Source organism: Lolium perenne, chromosome 4 (genome assembly GCF_019359855.2).
Source record: "Lolium perenne isolate Kyuss_39 chromosome 4, Kyuss_2.0, whole genome shotgun sequence".
Lineage (NCBI taxonomy): Eukaryota > Viridiplantae > Streptophyta > Magnoliopsida > Poales > Poaceae > Lolium > Lolium perenne.
The window spans coordinates 293,489,657-293,514,839 of record NC_067247.2 but is presented as its reverse complement, the minus strand read 5'-3'; the positions used below and the strand labels follow the sequence as shown (position 1 = coordinate 293,514,839).

Here is a 25,183-nt window from a genome sequence, read left to right as displayed (position 1 = left end):
CGCCCTGGTTGCTAACAGCCAGCAAAACATCGACTGGACCAAAGTTGGCGACACACAGGAGATGGAGACCACGAAGTGGCGATCACTGATCAAGGCTGCGAAACCCAACACAAAGAAGATCCTCGCCTATCTTGGATTCAAGCCTACTCCTGTTTTGTCCTCCACAACTCTATTCTCATCACTCTCTGCGAGTGTTTCCTCGGCATCCATCCTCATTGGGGCCTGTGGAAACACATTTTATATCTCCGGCGCAACAACTCTAGGAACGTCATCTAAAATGTAGGTGGCGTTTGTATCTGAGTCTATCCCGACGTTGATTATTTTGACGATAAATTCCCTAACTCCGTCCAAGCCTGGCGCAAGAAGTGGCTATACATGCAAGACGAGTCCTCCTCTCCCCAAGAATATGGCATTGCGCCGTTTAAGGGTGCCGAAGAAATTCAGAGGCGCCGATCTTGGGACATGGAAGCCACTGCCAAAGAAAAAGCAGACGTTAAAGCCTTGATGACCCGAATCCATCAACTCTAAAACAGCGACGGAGAGGAACTTTCGGGTGTACAGATTATCGCTTATTTCCTTAGAATTCAGGTGCAGCAGCTGCAGGCTCGCAAAAACCCTCTTTGGATGTACTCGGGAGCAAACGATGTCGACCGCTTGTCCAAAGATCTTTCTGTAAAGGACTTGGAGAGGCTCTTCTGACATTTTACCTCCTTGAGAAAGAAACATGAAGTCCCCTCATCCTGTCGCGTGGAGCCATACAGTGTCGGCCATGCTCTCCCTGAAGTAAATGCTTTTTCTCGAGTCAAGTTCGCTATTTTTTCGGCTTCTATTTTGTTTCTCTTGTGTTCATTTTCTTGTGTTTTCCTTGTTTTGCTTCATGTAGGGTCACCAAGTTCTTTCTTATCTTCCCCCCTTCCTGAAGGTGGAGAGGTAGATGGTCGAGTCGTTATCACCGACGACTCGCATGAATCCTCTCTTCCTGAGAGTGAAACCGCGGGTTCCCAAAGATCCGCGGGTTCCTCCGGCAAGGAGACAGAGTCAGGGAAACCCTCTGATTCTGCCCATTCCATCTCTCCTCCTCCTGCCACTTCTTATGAAGGGCGCGGCAAAAGGAAGAGAGACAATGTCGAAGACTTTGGCACGTCAAAGCCTGCCGAAGTTATTGCCGAAGAAACTTCTCCGGAAGCTGAAGGTGCCTTCGACCCTTTTGCCGCCGCGGGCGCAGTTAGCTCGTAAGTTGCCATTTTATTGTCTCCATCTATCTTAGTTTTCTTTCAATGCTCTAATATCTTCCTTTGTCGCTATATTGTCAGGTCCACTAAAGAGGCAGAGGAGGAAGGAACCGCGGCTCATGGAACAGCTCCTACGAGCACTTCCAACACCCTGGTTCTTTCCGAAGGAAACCGCACTACCGCGGAAACTTCGCCTCCCCCGGAGCGTAGCCCAAAAGCGTCGACTCTCGTGCCTAGTGCCCGAGCGCCTCCAACTAAGAAAGCTAGGACCGGGGCTGGACACGCTCAAGAAGTTTTCACTAGGAGTTCATCGACTCCTTACCTGGAACATGTAAGTTCTCCTTTCTCTATTGAACATCTATTTTGCTTGTCAAATTTTTACATCCTGATGGTATTTTTCTGTCTTGTCGAGTTGCGTTTAGCCTTTGATGAAGGATCTCATCCAACTGGGTTCCCAATTTCTCGGGTTTCGTGATGAAGCTGCCACTTTGAGAGGTAAAGCTTGCACTGCTCTTTTGTATGTTCCTTACTTCTGCCAGTGAATTCTTTGTCTTCTAATGAGTATTCTTTTTCTTTTGATCTGTTTCATTTCAGAGGCGCTCCGTCGTGCCGAAGAACGTGATGATGCACTAGACGCCAAGCTGAAGCTCAACGAAAAAGCTCGTGAGAAAGCCAAGAAGGATGATGCTGCTGTCGAAGGTGTTCGGCAGAGTTTGCAGACTTCAGAAGATGCTTTAAGCGACAAGGAGGCCTAGCATATCGAGCGCGAAAACACTATAGTGACGCGCCTTGAAACGCAGATCCGCAGATTTACAAGTAACCTGTTACTTCTCTTGCCCCTTTGCTTCTGCTTTTGTCCGTTTCTTTGATATTAACGAACTCACGGTTCTCTCCAGCAGGACGGATGGGTGAGGAATATACCCTGCAGGAAGAATCCGATGATCACCTCTTCAAAAGTCTCGATCTCCTCGAGTTAAGCTATGACTTGGCGCGCACCAACATCTCGGCTGTGCGGGGAGTGCTGAACCGCTTCTTCTTCCACTTCTTCCCCAAGCAGACGCAACCGGATATCTTCTCCAAGCGTGTACATTGCTTCCAGACAAAGGATGATCCCGTTCTGGCTGATCGTGAGGCTAGCCTGAAGATCGGAGTCGAAGGAACAATTGCCTTGGTCGCTGCCAACGGCCAAGAAGTTGATTGGGCGAAGGCTGACACTCTTGCGAGCATAAACAATGAGAAGTGGAAGACTTTGGTGTAGGATGCTACGACTCAATCGAAGAAAATCATTGCGTTCCTTGATCCACAGTCCACTGCTTCTGCTAGTACTGCGCGGACGGAGGTCAAGTAGACCAACCCGCTTCTTTTCTATTTTCTTTTGTATCTAGTGCTAACTTTTGTTGCTTCCGAAGATTTGTAGGGCTCGCTAGGAGCCACCTTTTGTAAGATCTTGACTTGTGTATATATGCCAAAGTATGAATGAAAAAGTGCCTTTTGCTGAGTAATTGATGTCGAACTTTCTTTTCTTCCAGTTTATATGCGATAACTATACCAAAGCTGCTGGTCCGTCCAATACTTCACCCGCCCTTTCTCATTCTGCGAGAGTTGCTGGCGATGTTTTCTTGGATGATTCTTCGTGTGTTAGTTCAATGTACCAAAAACTAGCCGATCTTCGACAGCAGTTGCAAGCTATGAAAAAACATGCTATCACCGTTATGGATAAATCTCGCAAATTATCGGATCGTGAGCGGGCTGCTCTTCGGCAAGCACAAGAGGCTCTCGAGTTGAAAGAATCTGCTGCTGCCGATGCTTCTTGGGCTATTAAGCACGAGAATTATATGCTTGATCTGATGACTGATGCAAGTGAAGATATGGCGGGTATGTTGTGTTTTATCCTTCCTTTTCTTTTTACATTTTTCGTGTCTCTTCTCAGACTGTGTTGCTTCTCCTATGTTGTGTGTAGGTTCTTTCCTTGACACAGTCGCTGAAGAACAACGTGTGAACTCGCGATTCGAGGTTCTCCTTGAACTCGCTAGAAAGAATGATATTGACTTCTGGGCGGACGAAAATCGTACCCGCCGAATTGTTTAGTTCCAGGACTGAGCCGCTCAAGTTCGTGAGTTCCGAGATTTTTTTGGCAGCACTTTGGCCATGGTGTATAATGCTCTGTTTCCTCAGAACCCTCAGCCTGCGAATCTTATTGAGCTTATGAATAAGTTCAGGGATGTTGAAAGTATTCACGAAGGCCCAGATGATGGCCGGTGCAAAGTTTGCTCTGATTTGGTTGAAGGTTTGTCACTCGAAATTGGACTTCAACAATCTCTTCGACATTTTTTATCGCAATACGTCGAAAAGGAGGGTAAACGTTGATAAACACAATGAAGTTGCATCACCTGTAGCCGAGAAAATGATTGACGAGCTTCTTCGGTACGGCGCCGCTTTCTTCACAGATCTTCGGTATGATGACTCGACGTAGAATATTCGTGCTGCCAAGGAGAACATAGCCATAGATAGGTTCATGTGAAAGCAATTTTTCGCTTTTCCCGAGATATGTAGTCTGAGCCGAATATATTTGTAACTCGTATATATTGTAATCATTATTGCGAGACTTATGTACAGTCAAAGCAAATTTGTATGTTGTTGTTTTCTTTTAAAGCCCTCGAGTGTCCTCGTTGGCGTATCTATGTTTGTTATCCGCGAGGTTTTTTGTGAACCAAGGAGAATAATTTTGAGCTATATTTTGAGAGTCAAGTATATTTTGCGAATTCTTCGGGTATGAGCCCCCGAGCCTTGCGAGAAAAACATATGCCATCACTATTTTTATTATATTGCAGCATTGCAAACCCGCCTCATTAAAAACCTTGCAGCCCCACTCGGTGCCCTGAAAGGAAAAGAGTGCGTCTAAAAACTTGCGAGCTCTTCAGTACAATGTATGCTTACATAGTCGATACTATATTGATCTCTAAGCGTAGAAACGTCGTAGCTGTGCCACGTTCCACGAGTTAGGATCGTCCTTTCCTGTCTTCTTGTCCTTCAGCATGTATGCGCCTCCTGGAATTACTTCAGTAAATATGTATGGTCCTACCCACGGAGACTCGAATTTTCGTGGCTTTCTTGCTTGAGTCGAAGAAAACTAGATCGCCAACTTCAAACGACCTGAGCCGCAGTCGTTGACTATGATAATTCTTGAGATTTTACTGATACATGGTTACTCTCGAAAGTACTTCATCCCTGGCTTCGTCGAGTGCGTCCACATCATCTTTGAGTGCCTTCTGTAAGGTTTCTTCATCATATTCTGCAACTCTGGGAGAGTCATGCTCTATTTCTATCGGGAGTACCGACTCGGCTCCGTGAACCAAGAAAAATGGAGTTTCTTGGGTTGCTGTGTTGGGTGTTGTTCGTATGCTCCATAATACATTGGGTAACTCCTCTACCCAATTGTGTCGTGCTTTCTCCAGTGCTGTCAATAATCGCTTCTTGATTCCATTGCAAATAATGTTGTTTGCTTTTTCTACTTGGCCATTGGTTTGCGGATGCACCACTGATGCAAACTGTAGTTTGATCCCGAATTTGTTGCAGTACTCTTTAATTTCTCGGGAGGTGAAATTGATGCCATTGTTCGTAACTATGCTGTTAGGGACGCCAAATCGAAAAACTATCCCCTTGACGAAGTTGACCGCCGATGCTGCATCTGCCGATGTTACCGGTACTGCTTCAATCCACTTTGTAAATTTGTCGACAACCACCAATATATACACATGTCCTCCGGGCCAGGACTTGTGTAATTTCCTAACCATGTCTAAGCCCCATCGCGCGAAAGGCCACGCCAATATCAGCATCAATTCTGCTGCTGGTGAGTGAGGTTTCGATGCAAATATCTGACACGCCTCACAGGTTCGCACGATTACCTTTGCATCCTCTGTTGCTGAGAGCCAATAGAATCATGAGCGAAAAGCTTTGGCTGCTATTGCTAGGCTGCTCGCTTGGTGGCCGCATATTCCTCCGTGTATGTCCTTCAATATCACTCGCCCTTCCTCAGGTATGACACACCTCTGCAGTACTCCTGAGATGCTTCACTTCTATAGTTCTCCCTTGACCACGGTGAAAGCCTTGGATCGCCGAATAACTCACCTTGCTTCGACCGGATCATCGGGTATCTCTTTCTTTGTGATGTACGCTAGGTGTAACATCCCAATTTTCAAATAAATAAAAGAAGGTGGTTTCCAAATTTCAAATTTTAGACCTAACAAAAACTTTTATTTGCTTATAGTGTTATTCATGGTAATTGTGCAATATTGTGTGACTTTGCCATGAGGATTGTTTGTGTGCTTATGCTTACTACTAAAACCCTAGAGGATGATCCCTTAAGATCAAGAAGAGAAGCAAAACAAGAAGAAAAGAATAAAAGTGAGAAATCACAAAAACCCTCACATATGGTTTATGGCCATTTTTGAAAACACTTAACTTAGGCCAATTTGACTTGTGCCATTGGTTGGAGATTGTTATTAAACACTTAAGAACACCATTTGAATCAAAGAAACTCAAATCAAATCAAATTTGAATTCAAATTGAGCTCACATGAGATAATGGTCAAATCTGCCATTTTTATCATGCCCACTTTGAGCCTCTGTATTAAGAGATTTGTAAACCAAACAATTCCAACTCTTTGCACCTCATCCAAGACCTCATCAAGGAGAACAACTTTGGTCAAAACCACCCCTGAAAATTCTTGCTAGATTCAAAGTTATGCTCAAGCAAAGTAGGGACATCAAATCAGATTCTAGATTATGCCCATTTTGATTTTTTGCAAACCAACTCCATTTTGCACCCCACCACCACCATTATGCTCCAATCTTTATTCAAATCAACTCCACCAAAATTCATTTCAAAATTTGAAAATTTCCTTCTTGCGGCCATTTGACCGAACACATGGTGAGCACTGAGCTGCCAACTCTAGACATGCCTTTGTCCAGTGTGTTTTAGCCCTAACCATCAAGCTTTGCTCATCAAAAGTACTCCCCTGTACCCTCTCCACCTTGCCAAGCACCAGAGACAAAGAGTGGTAGACCAAATCGTCACCATTTTGACAAAACCTGGCCATGCCGTGCATGGCATGACACACACACATGCCACTCCTCTCTCCATCCTCTTCCAGCGTGCCAAACCTTGTCAGCCACCTTCCCCTTACTCTCCTGCACACGCTAGATACCGTGGTCGACGAAGTGGAGCACCACATGCGCTAGCACACACGCGCCCAGTGACGCACGTGCACGCCAGGACGCGCACGGACAAGCCCTGTACGCGCTAGAGCGTGACGCCGCCCCGCTGACCCTGGCCACCACTCGCTCTCTCCGCTCGCCAGCAGCAGCGCCACGCCACCAGGAGACGCCAGGACACGCTCACCTGCTCGCGGGAACGTTGTAGACGATGCCACCATCGCCGACGTCCGCCGCGGTACTGCAAGCATCCGTCACCCTCCTGCCCTCGTCACTGCCTTGTTTTCCCCGCAATCAAGCGCTACGTGACCGCCGTGACGTCGCCGACTCGCCTGCATCATCGCCAGCCACTCCGCGCCCCTGTAGACGCATCGCCATGGACGACTTCCTCCGCCGCACCTCAAACCCTCGCGCCGCTATAAAAGGGGCACTCCCCTCTCTCAATTCTTCACACCGCCAGCCTCCTCTCCTCTCCCTGACCCTCCTCGGCCATCTCAACCTCGACATTAGCCACCAGAGCCACCCAATTGCATCGTCGGAGCCCGTAGCGCCGCTGCGGAAGAAGGAGAAGCTAGGAGCCATCCCCGGAGCTGTCGCTTGTACCTAGAGCCTTGCCGTCGTCCACAACTCTGCCGCGCACCTCGCCGACGACCGCCGGAGCGCCAGTGAGCTCCCCTACCCCCTACCTGTGCCGCCAGTACACTCGCCTCTTGCCGTCGACGATGATGAACCTGATCCGTTGGATCGTGTTCTAATCGTGCGGCTCAGAACAGAACTTACCGATTCGCGTTTTAATAGTCGCTGACAGGTGGAGCCCACCCTGTCAGGCAGCCCACGCGTGCTGGACGCATTGTTGGGCTGGCTTTCTCGTTTTTAAACCGTTTCGAACCCTTTAGCTTTCCCGCCAGGCCCAAACTTTCAAATTTGGTTTTTCAGATTAGTTTCAATTTCAAATTTAAATTCAGGAAGATCTACTGGGCCAAATTTGGTGAATTTGGTATTGTTGGAAAGCTTGTGAAAAGCTCTACCCAACTCCACTGGTCTCAACCCTAAATTAGTTGTAGAATTAATGTGGTAAAAATAACAAGGCATAGCCTTTTGCAACTTCAAACAATTATTAAAAATCAACCCTAAGTGATTTTGAGTTGATTCCAACTCTCATAAATCACATTTCACATACTCTACATGTTTCTGTAAAAATATCACATAGTTGTCTGTATGATCATGGACTAGAGCAAATCAATGGCTATGTGGCTATTTCTAGTCCATTTTAAATTAGCCCAAATTATTTCTTAAATAGTATGAGAGGTTCCCTCTCATTTAAAACATGGTCCTAAGCAATTCAAGATGAGGTGTTGACTTTGGTCTATAGTATCTCATAATGGATTACTTAGAGACATTAAATTGTTGCAATAGTAGTATTTCAGATGCATGAGGTATTGTACCTCATTTAAATCATTTTCCCCAAATAATAGATATGAAGTGTTGACCTTAGTCAACATGTATTCATACTTTATTATTATTTGAGGAAATTAAATCTTAATAAGATTCAATGAGAGGAAATTATTTTCTCTTACAAATCTTTGCTTAACACACAAGCCAACCCCCTTGTGATTAATGTGGTGATGTTAGAATAACTGGTGTGAACCATGAGTGTGCTTAGTATAGCTCTTAAGCTTGGTTTGGTGATTGTTACCTCGTATCCGTTTTTAGACGCTAGTACCGAGGAGTACCAGGAGGAGGAGGTCTACTTCCAGGAAGAACAAGACCACTTTGATCAGTACACCAACCAAGGCAAGCTAATATTCTTGCAAGCTACCTTAGTGCAAAGCTCTCCTAGAGCAAGGCACTCTTACATAATACCTTATGCTTAATGATCCCAATCCAAGTTTTTACCTTACAAGCTTTTGACTTTAGTTTATCAAAGTTTACTTTTGATTCATGATGCACTTGGTCTAGATATGGAGTAGTACAAGAGCCTCAAATTTAGCCTAGAGCAATACAAGCTAATTAGCACCCCTCATGACTAGTTGCTAGCGCTAAAACTAAAAATGACTACTCTAGATGGGAACATGTGATTTGAAATGACTTTGAAAACCTTGGAATGATGGGTCATTCTATAGAAAGATTTTTGAAGGTGAATATGACTTGGATGACTTGTTGAATTTGATAAAAACTGATGATTGAGTTGGATGCGATACCATTCCAATTCTTGAGTACCCCCACAATACCTGATTATGGGTAAGGCTTTAGCTGGAAATTTATATGTCTTAGTATGGGTTCCCTCTGAACAAGCGTCATAGAGGTTATGCCGAGGCTGCCTCCGTTGAAAGTGAAATGACGTGAAATGAGGTGAATGTCCTACCCAAGCCCTGTGCAGTTCCCAGGATAGCAGTTGGTTATCACTGGGAGGCCAAGCTCATGGGGAGAGGTACCTATACTAGGATGTGTAAGTGAAAGGTTAATGGTTGATGATCCGCATACTGAGTTATGATTATTCAGGGTTATCCCTGACGGATGTAATCAAATATTGTGGTACAAGTGTGCAACCTCTGCAGAGTGTAAACCTATTGGAATAGCCGCGTCCGCGGTCATGGACAGTTGGAAAGGCCATATTGTTCCGTCATCAGAACTTTCCCAAAAGGGTGACTTGTGATTTGAATTTGAAATGTGACCTTGCTTTTGAATCATAACAGAGTTGTAGGAATGACACTAATGTTCCCACTTGAGTTAAGTTAGGCAATTGAAGAGTCTTTGTTTACTAAATGCTTATGAAATAAAACTGGCTTTATGCAAATAACCTAGAGCTTAGAACACTCTCACTAAAACTGTTAGCGCTTACACTAGTATGAGTTTGCGAGTACTTGAAAGTACTCACGGCTGTGTCCCTGACTATTCAAATGGCCAGACTATGAAGAAGAGCAGCAGTATCAGGAGGATGGACAGCAGTACGAACTAGGAGCTTCTCCTAACGTCAAGCGTTTCCTGTGGATTAGATGGAATTCTAAGACTTCGCTTCCGCTATGTGTTATGTATGGATCATTAGATCAAGTGTTGTGATGAGACTGGATCATGTGATCCTTTTTGTTGTAAGACTATTATGGTGTTGTAATGAATGATGACTCTATGATATTCAACTGTTATGTCTCGCAAAAACAATCTTCCTGGGATTGCGATGTATGGCATAATAGGCATCTGGACTAAAAAATCCGGGTGTTGACACTAGGTATACTTGCATCCAGGGGACTTGGATCATCATGACTTCGTCTGGTTCCTCCTCGTGTTCCGATGTATGTGCCTCTAGAGCTGCTGGAGCCCCCGAGTCTTTCTTGGGATTCTCCTTTTTCTTCGATCGCTTTGGTACCTTCTTCACCTTGGTTGACCTCTTGCTTATTTCCTCCCTAAAGACTCCAGGTGGTATTGGAAGACATTGCGAGCCGATGTTTGCCAAAACGTCGGCTTCGTCGTTGCTGAGTCTGCTGATGTGGTTGACTTCACAACCATCAAAGAGTTTGTCGAGTTCATTGTACACCTCCTTATATGCTATCATACTATCGTTGATTGCGTCGCACTTGTTCATCACTTGTTGAGCCATCAACTTGGAGTCGCCGAATATTTTTAGGCAGGTAGCACCGCACGCCTTAGCCATCTTCATCACATGGATTAAAGCCTCATATTCCGCTTCATTATTTGATGCATTGGGAAAGGTTATCCGCAGTATATATTTCATCTTGCCACCCTGGGGTGAAACCAGTATTATGCCTGCTCCTGCTCCTTCTAGTCTTTTGGACCCGTCGAAGTTCATGTGCCAGGTACGCGATAAATCTGGGAGTCCCGTGTTTTGCAACTCCATCCACTCTGCGACGAAGTCAGGCAGAATTTGCGACTTGATCGCCTTTCTATTTTCGTATGTGATGTCCCGAGGGGAAAGCTCGATTCCCCAGAGGGAGACACGTCATGTAGCTTCTGGATTGTTCAGTATATTTGAAAGAGGGGCTTCATTGACTACTATTATCGGGTGTGCCGAAAAATAGTGCCTTAGCTTTCTTGCTGACATGAAAACTCCATACGCTAGCTTCTAATACTGCGGGTAGCGTTGTTTGGATGGTGATAAGACTTCACTAAGGAAATATATTGGCCGCTGCACCCCATGAATCTTCCCTTCTTACTCTCGCTCCACCATGAGGACTGTGCTGACCACCTGAGGTGTGGCCGCAATGTATAACATGAGAGGTTATTTATCCTTTGGAGCCACCAGTATTGGTGGTATCGAAATTGTGCGCTTGAGCTGCTCAAATGCTTTGTCCGCTTCTTCGTTCCACTCGAACTTTTCTCCATGCTTGATGAGCGCGTAAAAGGGGAGCGCTTTTTCTCCTAACCTTGCGACGAATCTGCTCAAAGTTGCGACTTACCCGGTCAGCTGCTGTATTTCCTTGAGCTCAGTTGGTTTCCTCATCGTCACGATGGCTTGTATTTTTTCTGGGTTAGTCTCGATTCTTCTGGCTGACACCAACTATCCAAGAAGTTCTCCCGCAGGAACTACAAAGAAACATTTCGTCGGGTTCAGCTTGAGACGGAACTTATCTAGGTTGTCGAAGGTTTCTCGTAGGTCATCGATGAGGGAGGACCCTGTCTTTGTTGTAACGATGATGTCATCGATATATACTTGAACGTTTTCGCCAATCTGCGTGGCGAGACATTTCTGCATCATGCTCTGATATGTGGCTCCCGCGTTTTTCAACCCGAAGGGCATTGTCCTGTAGCAGAACACGCCGTAAGGGGTTATGAAAGCTGTTTTGACTTCATATTCTTCTTTTAATCGGATCTGGTTGTAACCAGAATATGCATCCAGGAAGAAAAGACGTTCGGAACCCGCTGTGGAGTCTATAATTTGATCGATCTTCGGAAGGGGAAAGTGATCATTTGGACAATCTTTATTGAGACACGTGAAGTCAATGCACATGCGAAGGACCTCCGTGTTTTTCTTCGGGACCAGCACTGGATTGGCGACCCACGTGGCCTCGGTGTGTAACTCCTTGATGAAACCCGCTTCTCTGAGTCGACGGATCTCGGACAGCATAGCTTTGCGGTTTGGCTCAGAAAAATGCCGCAAAGGTTGTCGTATTGGTCTGGCTCTTGGATCTAGATTAAGAGGATGCTCGGCAAGTTCCCTGGGTACTCCTGGTATGTCAGCTGGACACCATGCGATGATTTCCCAGCGCACACGGAGGAACTCGATGAGCGCGCTTTCCTATGTGCTATCCAAGTTTGTTGCGATGACTGTCATTTTCTTGAGATCCGTCGGGTGAATCTGCACTTCCTTAGAGTTCTTGGAGATGTCAAAAGCTTGATCTTGCAAGGATCTTCCTCCGTCAGGTAACACGTCGTAATTGATAGTGAGCTTGGATGCTTCATACTCAGCCTGCATCCCGAAGGTTTCGGAGAGCCTATGGAAATCCCCTCGCATTTATCTACCATCACAAAGCTTCCTTTTTACCGTGATTGGGCCCTTAGATCCAGGGATCCTCCATAACAAGTATGTATAGTGCGACACAGCCATGAATCTGGCATATGCGGGTCGTCCCAAGAGAGCATGGTACTGTGATGGACAATCTATAACTTCAAACTCCAGCTTCTCCCTCCTGAAATTTTCTCGAGTTCCAAACTGTACGTCGAGATTAATTTTACCCAAAGGATAGTTCGGCTTCTCCGGTGTAATGCCGTGGAAACACGTGTACATTGGTGTCAAGTTTGCCAGAGAGATATTCATCTTCCTCAACGTATTCGCGTACATCAAGTTCAGACCCGTCGATGAATATGCGCGAGGCCTCGAATCCTGCAATTACTGTCGGCAAAATCATAGCAGATTGTTTTGGTCGTGGAATTTGGGGCGAGTGGTCCACTAGAGTGAATGTTATGTCATGATATGACTAATTAAGGTACTCGATAGTTGGTGGAGGCATCTCTTCCATGTATACTTATCGCGAAATTAACTTCTGAGCTCTATTTGAGGGTCTGCCTATCTGAATCATCGACACCGCTCCCGTTGTGTCGATGTACTCGACATTGCTACCCGGAGGTGCCACCATTTGCAACTGATGCTGATTTGCATTGGTGATTGCGGGTGGTGGTGGCAGGTGAATTTCACTCCTTGGCCCCTGCACATACCCCATGTTTTCTTCTTGTGTATTGGCACTCTGCGCATACCTATGCAAAGCTTGGAAAGTTCGACGGTGTTTCTGAAGATGGCCTGACTGTCTTTTTCCCTCACCGTCGAGAAAAAAGTGCATCTGACACGGTCCATTCAGAAGATCTTCGGGTGATATATTTTGCAGCCTCGGAAACCGTGGTCGATTATTTTGTCTACTGGATCCTGGTGCATCTCTATGATCATTGCGCTGATCATTGCTTCTCTGATAGTCATCTCGATGATTTCCCCCGCTATTTCCTCGGAAGCCATCCGCCACTTGGCTGGGACCGTCATTATCTGAGAAGTGGCGATAACGCCGTCTATTTTGATTGTTGTTTCTATTCCGATCCTCTTCGGGTGATCTATGTCGTTTGTTTTGAACAGCGTTTTCACCATCTGCCCAGCGATTCGCTATCTCCATGAGTTCCGCTATTGTCCTCGGGTTGGATCTTCCCAAGCCCTCGACCAAATCTCTTCTTCGGATCACTGCGACAAATACATCAATTGCTCGTTCATCGTATACGTTTTCTGCAAAGTTTTTTATGATGCTCCATCGCTGAATGTACGCCCTCATTGACTCGTCGTACTTCTGCTTGCAGGCCCTCAGTTGTTCTTGATGCAGGTTTCTTGCATGTAGAACGGAAATTTTTGAAGAACATATCCTCAAAAGTCTCCCAGCTGTCGATAGATCCTCCTGGTAGCTTCTTAATCCAAGATCTTGCGGCTCCACTAAGGTGAACCTGGATGCTATGCATGTTTGTCGCTCTAGTTCCGCCCATCAACTTCATTGTTTCCAGGTAGTCGACTAACCAGTCCTCTGGATCATGCAATCCGTCGTACTTCTTATAATTATCGGGTAGCTTAAAGCTAGAGCGAACCCGAGTTTTGCGAACCCTTCGGGTGAAGCAAGGGAGTCCACACATGTCGTCTGCGCTAACTTCTGGCGAGTACCGGCGCTCTCTTCGACTTTCGCGCTCCCTCTCCTGCCGTGCTCTGTCGACTCGTGCTTGCGCCACTGTGTTCCTTGCGTCGCCATCTCACGGAGGGTCTCGCGCCGCTGTAGTTGGTCAAGGACTATTTTTCCTTGGAGCACTCTCGGATTGCGGTGCACTTGCTCCTTGTATTGATGTCCCCATGATTCCAACTCCTGCCATGGCCATGTTATACAACACTTCCCTGGGATCTCCCGCCAGTGGCTTGGATGCTAACATGAAAGCATGTGTCGTCAGATATCCTGCTTCCGGCATTTTTGGGATGATGTGCCCCCTCGTGTCTATTGACATAAAAGACATGTCAAAGTTCTGAATCAAGTTCTCTCTTTCGTGCTCAGACACGTTTGCTAACTGAGATCTTGTTATTGCACTGCCATCTCTATGGTTGTTTCCCGACGTTCCTGGTTGTCGGCTCAGTTCTGCCCTACGTGCGCTTGACGCAGAAGCTGCGGCTTTCCTTGCTTCAAGTACTCTTCTCTGTTTCTCTAACTCTCGTCCGGCGCGGGTGAGTTTATATTGGTATGCTTGCAATACTTCTGGTGTAACCGTGGTGGTCATCGGCTCCATGCCATCCATAGCCCTCTGAGCTATGTCCCAAGCTGCTTGCGACAGCTGTACATTCTCTCACGGCGTGGGGCCAACGTATTTGGGGCCTGTTCCTCGCGTGAGATCTGCAGGGTCGATGTATGGGTTTCCCAAGTCATCGAAATCTTCCGACGCTTCGTCCTCTAGTCGGCTTGATTCCCCGATTACGTACAGTTGGTGGTATTTTGCAGTTGTGTTTTCATCATCTTCATGATCAGTGACACCGTCGTATCGATCGGCGAAGACCTCCCGAATAGAAGTAGGTCTGTCGATGAAGTCAAAGTTGTCGATGTTGTCCGAGTCGTTCCTCAGATCGGAGTCCGTGAACGACCTGAAAGACATGCCGCCGAGCAGATCGGCGAGTTCTCCGCCGCCGGCGGGCTTGATGAAGCTTGGCGGCAAAGCCTCCTCGTTGCCTGACTCGATTGATGATGATGATGATGATCCCGAGAAATCGGAATCGGCCGCTAACGGTCCCAAAAAAATCGGTGCCGCCAGGCGATGCGATCCTTCTTTCCCGACGCGGAAGTGGAAACTCCCGAACGGCATCTCCATCGACTCCTCCAGATCGGCATATGCATGCAAACGGGCGGGAGGATAATGAACAAAATCGATGAAATCAGGTTTGGCCTGTTTACCTCCGTCCATCACGTTGCTTGTTGTCGACGATATTGACGATGCCATCGAGATCACCTTCTTGACGCCTCTAATTCCCACAGACGACACCAATTGACAAGAGATTAACTTATCAATGCCTACAGATTGTAGACTTGGGTTTTCGTAGAAAGTAGAGGGCAAGTAGATATCGAAGGTTCAGCCGAAAAAGGTGCTCGACTATGAAAAACTAGGGTTTGTATTGACAATGATTTGATCCTTTCTTTCCCCTTCGGCTTCCCTTTATATAGGAGGTGGAGCCGAGACTTTCGTATCGTACAAGTTACAAAGTCCGGGAGACTATTTGAGTCCTTCCCGTATTGATACAAGACTTTATTCCTAATCTATCTCTATTTTCCATATCGATGCTTATTGGGCTTCCAGGCTTCATAAACTTCGGGTCATGGGCCTTCAGCCATCCCCGGGTACCTTATTCGGCAGGCCCATCCGGGATGCCTATGTCAATATGTAGGTCAAAAGTGGAACTTTATAAAGTTTAACCAAAATATACAGAAATTCAATTCGCCTCACGGTGCATATGCTCCCTCTACCAAAAAATACATATTTTGAATCGTCCAAAAAAATTGACAAGAAATTCTACATGTATATCTCCATAATATATGAAAAATTGACAAGAAATTCTACATGTATATCTCCACAATCTATGTGCGTTCGTCAAGTTTCGCGAAAAATCGATATTTTTTGTGGTCTATGTAAAAAAGAGAAAAAATTATGTGAAAAGCCTTATTTTTAGCACCAAATTTTATCTATTTTTTTTACACAACTCACATGACAAGTCGATCTTCCATGAATCAATTTTGTGGATGCGTGGCAGGTGAACATGTATGTGTGAATTTTTTGTTTTTCAAAAAATTTAACATTTCAAAATATGTCTAAAATGCATTTCAAAATAAAAGACGCATGCCATGAGCTGAAACACTACTTCCACATACAGAAATATAGAGAGAAAAAGTTATGGGCACGTTATTTTTGCTGCACCGCAGCACAAAGTAGTGTTTGGCCACAATACCCGAGTGCACACACAAGAGATCTAGGGTGTTATCCAACAGCTAGCTTAATTTAGTGCTTTTGCACTGCACCACAAGCTAAATTATCCAACAGCTTTCAGTCGTCGTCGTCTGTGCCGTTGGCGGTCGTGTTATGTTTTTTGGGAGGTGCAGCGACAACAAAAGCGATGGTGATTGTCTCAAAAAAAAAAAAGCGATGGTGATAGGGACGCACGGGCACGGCCGTACGTTCACAGAGCGTTTCCAGCCATTGAGGAGCCCTCTGCCTCGTTGATCTTCTTGATTGTGCCCTGCACGTACCGTCTCAAAGTAAAAGATCTGCTTGATTGTGGCCACTGGCCACCGCCCATGAGCTGATTTTAGAAGAAGAAAATGGGTAACAATCTCAGATTCTTAACACCTGGATATTATTATAATTGTAGATCTTGTAAGGGACAGGGAACTGTATCATATGCTCCCCCTTTATTATTGCAGCTAGTTATATAAGCACGACCCGATCACGATCACCCGCTGCTTCCCACTACCGCAAACTAGTAGTGGCTACTCTCCCTCTGTTCCATAATTTTTGTCGTGGTTTTAAACTAAAATCATGACAAGAATTATGAAGTAGTAATCCGGTCTGTGCAATATGACTTGTTCATCTTATTGACCAATGAGTCTCAAGTACAGTCGTTGAGTATCATCTTAGCTTAGTTTAATTACGACGCTGGAGAAAAATTCGCCCATCTGTTTGTTTAGCTGGGGAGGCTTGCTGTATTGTACGTGTACGAACGATCGTGCACAGATACTGGAGGCAATGATCAGTTGTGCATAAACTAGGTGCTGCCTCGCGTTAAGCAAAATTTATCATGAGCAACAACCTCTTGCTGACTTGGAGTACAAGACACGGGCCATGTATATCATGTAATATGTGCCTGCGTGCGTATGATGATTGCTCTTGCATCGAGTGAGACGCAAGCAAACCGTAGGTTGCACTTGCGCGCGCGCTCCTCGGCTACCACAATGCATGTGTGATGTGCCGGACGCGATCAGGATGGTGGTGGTGTCTGGTGTGTTGGGTTTGGCCGCCCCATGCCTGCTGCCGGTCACATACATCTCCATGTCGACAGAATAAGGGCAGGATTTTAGCACTCATGCTAGCTGAACAATGTAACTTAACCTATGCACAACGACAAGAAATGGCACCTGAACTCCAGGGTTACTGAGTGTTGCCAAGAATAATGCATAACGGAATAACTAGCAAGCTAAACCATGTGAAACGAAATTGAAGATTACAGTGGGGTGAGGAAGTAAACAATGGTTACAATGACATGGTAAACGACCATGGACGTAAGCTGAAACCAACCTTCAAGCAATCCCAAATCCAATGCTACCATGTGGATAACAAAGGTATGATACGTTCCTCAACACATCAATTCGTACAGCATCGCACACCTTCAAATACTTGGCATGCAACAACAGAGTGGAAACACCCACACGAAACCTCTGTACACCAAGTAACCAACACCAGCAGCAATCACTAGCCTACCTGGTGCATATAGAAAGAGCGGACCGACTAAGCAGAGTTTAGGAATGTTTCGAACATCTTTCCGCAGGAACTCTTTGTGCACTCATTGTCTATTTTTCACAGCAGAATGTCTGCACCTATCGGAAGTAAATGGAGATAAGAGGAATGTCAATGTCGTTCCCGTTCTTATCCTCGCAAGCCACGACAACATCAAGGTGCTTCCTGTATGCTGGAACATCTACCTTACCCACCTCCTGGGCGAGATCCACCAACTTCCTGTTTAGTCGATCCTGGTGCCTAGGGAACATGGTGTTGTACAGCAAGGATGTGCCACAGGAGACGCTGTAAGCATTCAGGCCCTTGTCACTTAACCATTTTAGGAGCTCTGCCACAGTGATGTTGCCCTTGATAGACCATCTGTCCCATACCGTCCATCTCATGTCTTGATGCTTCATCACCTTGGCCTCACCAGGTTCACACATTAAGAACATTGGTATTGCCAGGTTGGCGTATGTATTGCGGTAGTCTTCAAGTCGGTGGCCACCTGCCAGAACCTTGTAAAGCTCAAGGCACACAAAGCCTGTGGCCATAGCTGTCGTAGTTGCGATAGCTGGAATGATTCTTCCTGCAATGAACTTCGCCTTCAGCTTGTCTACCTCTGGAATACCATAGTTCCTCGCACGCATATTTGCAAGACCGGCAATCAAGTCCACGTGGAAATTTGTATCATCGTCCTGCGAAAGAATGTATGATGAGTAATCAGAACTAATCTAAGAAAGAATGTCAGCCATAAATATTCAATTATTCCAGTTCTTCTAAGTGGTATGGCAGATGATTTCTTGAGAAATGGAAATTTTAGCAAATGCCTATATAAGTTATAATTGCATGCCTCATGCAGATGTGGAACCGTTCCTCGTACCAGGAAAAACGAAGAAAGTCGTTAAGAATACATAGCAAAGAAAAGTTACGCCGTACCTAGAAAAAGTTGAGCAGCTTATTTTAGGAAAGAGGGAGTACTTATTCTTAATGTGTCTGGGCATAAGTGGAGAGTAGATTACTACTCTACATGTTCTATAGCTCAATCCATAGCAGAACGAAATGAGGCTGAATGATAGTCCCTGTTGATACTTTTGCTTACAAAATCTGTAACTGTGCATTAGTAATGTATGCAGGTTTGCTTTCTAGTGTGAACAAATAAGGATGTTTCCAAAAACCAGGGCGGGGGATAAAAGAGTGTTTTATCCTTAGCACATCAGAACTATGTAGTTAAAAAGAGGCTTACCTTCTCAAACTGAATAGGTTTCATTTGGAATCCTGAAGGCAGTTTCTTGGCACATGCTTCCAGCTTAGTTAGAAGATCTTCAATATTAGCACCATCGTCAATAGAGGCACTGGAGAGGTTAGTAGCCTTCTCATCTGTTTCAATCTTAACCCCACTCTTTGGCTCAAATTCAGGCACTGCAACCTTACTTACTGCATCAGCCAGACTATCCATGTTCTTCGCCCAGTCAGGTACAGTGATCCCAAAAGATACCGCTCTCAATATGGAAGCAGCCAGTATAAATTGAATGTGAGATGAATCAACAGTTGAAAATTGCACCGGGCGAGGGAAACGCTTAGGGGCAGACCAGAAAGGAGCACCAGTACTAATGACAGTATCTTCAGGAAATGTGAATGTCAGCTGTTTCACACGATTAGAGAAGTAATCTTCAAACCTGGCAAACGAAGAAGAGATGTTATTACATGGTATCTGGAGCACACAAAATACTGTCCAATTTGTTGGACAATATAATCAAAGCGGAACCATTTAAATAGAAATAGCTAACATGAAAATAAAGTTATAGAAAATCGACAAGAAATTGTTAAATTCAATCAAAAGGGATATGTGGAAGAGATAAATCATACTTCAGTCTTGCCCAAGCTACACAATCTTCAAATTTATCACATCGCTCCTTATCAAGGCATTCACGCACACGCTCGAGCAATTCCCTGGCTTGAGCATCACCTGCCTTCCTCATAGCAGCAGCATATTCAGCAGGATTGGAAATAAATGAGTTCACTTCATTTGGAGTTTTTTCTAGCAGACCCTCAAACTCTGAGCGAGCCCATGTTAGACAATGATCAATATTGTGTGGAAAAGAATGGACTGTGCACATTGGTGCCTGTTTCTCAGGAGGATCCCGTGAAGCTCCATAGTTTTCACTAAGGTGAGGAATCACCATCTGTGTATTACATTTTGGACCCAAGGTTCCAGATTCCAAGAGTGGTTTCTGGAAGTATAGGCATCGCATGTCCATGTACAACCTAGCATTAACATTATCAAGTGCATTGATGACAACATCAAGGCCCTCCCAGAACGCATCATGGAACACATGTTCAGTCTCTGGACATGCACGATTCTGAAGAGCATCAATATGCAGGCTGGAGTTGATAGCACTAGCAGCTGTAGCAGCTACTGTCGATTTTCCCTTTCCAATGTTCCAATCACGAAACAGAAATTGCTGGCTCAAGTTGCTTTTCTCAATGACATCATCATCTGTTATAGTTAGCTTTCCTTTACGGCCACAAGATACCCCCATTAAAGCAAGGTTCTTCAAGAACTCACATCCAAGAGCACCAGATCCGACAACAAAAACATTAGTGTCTCGCATCTTCTTCTGAAGCTTAGAACCAAAAACAGATATCTGAGCATCGTAGCGGCTATTCAATTGCTTCAAGTCTTTATGGTCCAATGCATAGGTTGGCAGAGATTCTAGCGAGTCAAAATAGAAGAACTAGCAAAAAAATAGAAGAAAAATCAGACAGAAACCACCAGATTATCATAACCATACATATTTTTTTACAGTTCATGACACGCACCTGGTACTGAGGGCGAAATTTCCCAGAACAAGCCTTCACAACTTCTTGACCAACAATACCACCAAATATTGCAGCCATTGGATTCAGAACAGCTCTAGAGCCACTTGCAAAATTTCGCAGCAATTTCTCATCAAGTCTATCCATCTTATAATCAATTGTGGCCTCATTAACAGAAGCAGTGAACTCCACAAATCTTCGAGCATCCTGGTCAGAACCAGCAACAGGGAAGCGCCCAAACTTCTCCCTGAACTTATCCAAGGCTAGAAATGCGAAGTGAAGCAGCGGAGGATGCTGGTATTTTGTGAAATCACCAAAAAGGAAATTGCCTGGTTCTTTTATACATTCTCTCAGACTCCTGAACTCTAAGATTGTTGATTCTTTCACCTGGGTAGCAATCCCACCTTTTGCATAAATGCCAAAGTTACGTGTATCCTCCTCAATGTGAAAATAAGATAGCCCTGCATCTAGTATCTTTCTGGGCTTGCCATCATTCAGTTCTGTCATCCCATTGACCTCCTTGAAAACAACAAGATCACCTTCTTTGAATTCAAGGCGCTCATCATCAATACAGAAAACCGTTGCAGGATTGCCATTGCTGATGGATGCAATTATACCAGTCCGGGGTTCTTCACCATCAACATCAAGCACAGTGAACTCAGGCCCGAAGTCACAAAATACGCTACCAAAAAGACCACAGACTTCTGTTTTGATGAAGGCAATTGGAGGCTTCTGGCTACGGCAATAATCATCAAATTCAACCGACTTGTCTAGAGTTAAGTTGGTGAAAACAACAGCCTGTAAGATATATGATCAGCATATACACAGGGAGAAGATGTTTATCAAAAGACACACGAACACTACAACAACACATTCAGCACTGTTATCAACTAAATAGTGTGTGATGGTGACCAACTATGTAGCTTCAGTTATTCACATTAGCTTCAGGTATAAAAGCTCACTAGCTGGACAACTCACATTCAGGTCACTTGACGAGATCAGGCAACTACACTACATTTATAGATTATCCATATATCAGCCATGGCACATATAGTGAAAAAAGGGAATTCTACTGGGTAATATATGAAAGAAATGGAATTTTCACTATAAGAGTAAGCACACTTGAATTAGGAGGAATAATTACTTGTCAGCATGTTGACATCAATAAATATAATGCCAAAAATCAGCGTGAATATACATATTACCACCCAAACCACAAATTAACTCTGACGACCGACTTATAATATCATTCCACTTATCTCACACACGGATAAAAAAATGAAGTTGTTTTATCAACCTTGATGTTTACTACTACTATTAAGAATGGTGGTAACTAGCAAGTAAAAGAATTTAACACAGAATACAGTTAACAAACCTGGAACTTCGAAAGGTGTTCATTACTCAGTTCTTCTGTTAGAGCAGATATAAGAACAGCGTTGTTAAGTTCTTGCAGTTTTGCAACGCAAGCAACAGCCCTGTTCTTCCCAATATCATCCTCAGATAGGAAGAAATTGCCTGATAGGTCCCACATTTCCACATTTTCTACATCATGTAGGGTGACAGATTTAACACCCGCCAGAGCAAGATTCTTTGCTGCATAGAAGAAATCTATTCGTTTCAAAAATCATGTAATACAAATACACACATAGGATGATTGGAGAATGATAATACCATACAGATAGCAATAAGTGAATGATGCAATAGGATATGTGCACATGCAAACAGGAAAAAGGGAAACTAATTGCCCATTAGTGACCATATTATTTGCCCAATAAGAGATGAAAATGATGCAGGAGAAGAAAGGGAAAAAATTACAATCCACTTATTTCACTGATTCGGTATAATAACTACATATTCTTTTCGCAGGGGCTTATCTGATTGTGGAGTAACTGTTGTCTAGCTGAACTTGCACCAAATTTACAACCCACAAATTCGGTACTAAGTTCTGCCGCAACTTTTAATTTTATAGGCCTGTGAAATTTCAGTTTCATCAATGTATAGCCACTGGGAAACAAAAATCTTCAATAGAATCAACAGATATAGCAAAAAAAAGGAGGGAGCAATTACTGCCTATCAAACCAAACCTAACCAGGCTACTCAGATTGGTTTATCTTGCTGCTAGTGCTGCATAGCATAGCTAGGTTGTTTGATGCAGGGCGTGCCCCTCGGACAGCTCAGGTTTGATTACTCGGAATGGATGGGTACTCACTCCCCTCTAAAAGGACTTGCAACGTTGCCCCAAAATTTCAGACAAGAACATGTTGGGGTAGAACATTTTAACACATAGATCTGATTTCCATAATGTCAATCAAAGGATTAAGTCAGAACTAGTGACTGAAGCTCCATAGGTCAGTACACATTGAACAGTTTCACTAAAGCAACCGGCAGTCCGACTTTTACCTGGGTTTGCAAAACGTGTAGCGCAATCATCTATCTGTACTATTTTCTCAAAAAAATTCTAGTGACAATTACAAACAGCTTTCGATGTAAACATGAAGCAGGATCGCGAAACAATCAACAAGTAGTGAATAAATGTAGCCAGCCTTGTGTAGTAATCTCAATAAACACAAGCCTTCAGAAGTGTACACAGAAAAGTAGTATGACTAAATCTGCATAACAAAGGCAGAAAAGGTCCACATGATTTACATTTCTCTATGTTCCTCTACAAACTCAGGATGCTTATCTGATTGTGGAGTAACTGTTGTCTAGCTGAACTTATACCAAATTTACAACCCACAAATTCAGTACTAAGTTCTGCCACAGCTTTTAATTTTGTAGGCCTGTGATAAATTTCAGTTTCATCGATGTATAGCCAGTGGGAAACAAAAATCTCCAATAGAATCAACAGATATAGCAAAAAAAAAAAAAAAAAAAAAACAGGGGGAGCAATTACTGCCTATCAAACCAAACCTAACCAGGCTACCTAGATTGGGTTATCTTGCTGCTAGTGCTGCATAGCATAGCTAGGTTGTCTGACGCAGGGCGTGCCCCTCGAACAGCTCAGGTTTCATTCCTCGGAGTGGATGGGTACTCGCTCCCCTCTAAAAGGACTTGCAACGTTGCCTAACAATTTCAGACAAGAACATGTTGGCGTAGAACATTTTTAACACATAAAATCTGATTTCCATGATGTCAATCAAAGGATAAGTCAGAACTAGTGACTGAAGCTCCATAGGCCAGTACACATTGAACAGTTTCACTAAAGCAACCAGAAGTCCGACTTTTACCTGGGTTTGGAAAACGTGTAGCTCAATCATCTATCTGGACTGTTTTCCCAAAAAAAAAAATCTAGTGGCAATTACAGACAGCTACCGATGTAAACATGAAGCAGGATCGCAAAACAATCAACAGGTAGTGAATAGGTGTAGCCAGCCTTGTGTAGTATTCTCAATAAACACAAGCCTTCAGAAGTGTACACAGAAAGAAAAGTAGTATGACTAAATCTGCATAACAAAGGCAGAAAAGGTCCACATGATTTACATTTCTCTATGTTCCGCTACAAACTCAGGATGCAGTAAACAATCTGATGATGGTAACAGAATAAGTCAGCAATTTAAGGCTTTCACGCTGTTGCCTTGTTGGCACAAATTAGACATCACCTAACTATGTAGTAAAATTTATTTACCAATCCAGCAACTCAGCTGGCCTGCACAACCGAATTGCACAATAGATGTGATAAAGCGAAGTAATCACAGATTCCAAACAAATATGATAGCAGCAAAACAGAACGCAGCAGTAACGACAGCGCCAACATTGCAACAGCAAACGTTCTAGATCAAGCAACAGGCATTGAAAATCAGAAATGGAATGGGGGCACGCACCGGTCTCAGCCCCAAGCCCGTTGAGACCGGAGACGAGCACGTTGGAGGCGAAGAGCAGCCGCATGGCCTCCCTGCCGTACACGGCGAGCTGCCTGCTGTGGAGGTCCTCATCGATCTCCGCCACCCCGTTCCCGTTGCTGGCGCCGCCCCCTGCAACCATCGCCGCCGGCTCTGCCGCCGCCCGCCGCCGATTCCCCAACCCGCGCCTTCTTCGCCGCCGCGTCCTCGGCGCCCTCCGCCCTCTTGGTCGGAAGCATACAGCGCAGGGCCCCCCCTGCACCGCGCAAGCACAGACAAATCAGGGGCACCCTAAAACCCCCAGGAATTAATGGCGAATCGGAGCACCGGAGCCGGCCCGAATCTGCGGCGGCGGGGCGGGGCCTTACCGGAGTGGCGGCTAGGGTTGGCGCGGCGGTCGGTCGCGGACGGGGCGGCGCTCGTGAGGTTTGGCTTCGGCTTGGAGGCCAAGCCGGTGGAATGGAGTATTTGTAGACAGTGGCGGGCGCAGCGGGGGTTTTGCTGCCGTGGTGGTGCCGTGGTGATTTGCGTTCAGTCGCCGTTGCGGTGGAGAGGCTTTGAGGGTGACGGGGGTGGAGCGCTTCGACGAATCCTGGCCGTTGGTTTTGGGATGGGAAAGCCCGACTGGGCAGGCCGGTCGGGACGCGCTAGCACGTGGATGGGTTCCACTCCACGGCGTGTGACTGGCCGAGCGAAAAGCTGGGGGGTTCCGAGGGCTGAATTATATGGGGATTATTTGAATTTATTTTGGAAAAACTATGTCAGAATTTTCATGAAACTTTTAAACCCAATCGAGCCAATATGTCGGAATTTTCAAAAAAAATATATTGAAGACCAGTCGAGACATAGACTCTGATTGATCCGCGAACCGCGCATTGTAGTCCAAGTAGCAAGAGTATTTCCTGGAGTTGGTGAGCTTTCAAAGGATAGTGTTCATGGTTGTGAAATACGCCATTTTTTCTCGCGTTTAAACCTTTAACTAAGTCAAGAAATTGACTAACTTTACCTCTTAACTTGCCACTAATAACTAATGTAAAGATGTGCAATTTCTTCTATTTTTAGATGTTGTGCAGTAAATCACGTTATA

At 44.9% G+C, this 25,183-nt stretch overlaps 1 pseudogene; it reads right to left on the bottom strand.

Moving 5' to 3' along the window:
* Positions 1–17,240: 17,240 nt before the first annotated feature.
* Positions 17,241–24,347, bottom strand: LOC127295786 (ubiquitin-activating enzyme E1 3-like; annotated as a pseudogene).
* Positions 24,348–25,183: the final 836 nt, after the last annotated feature.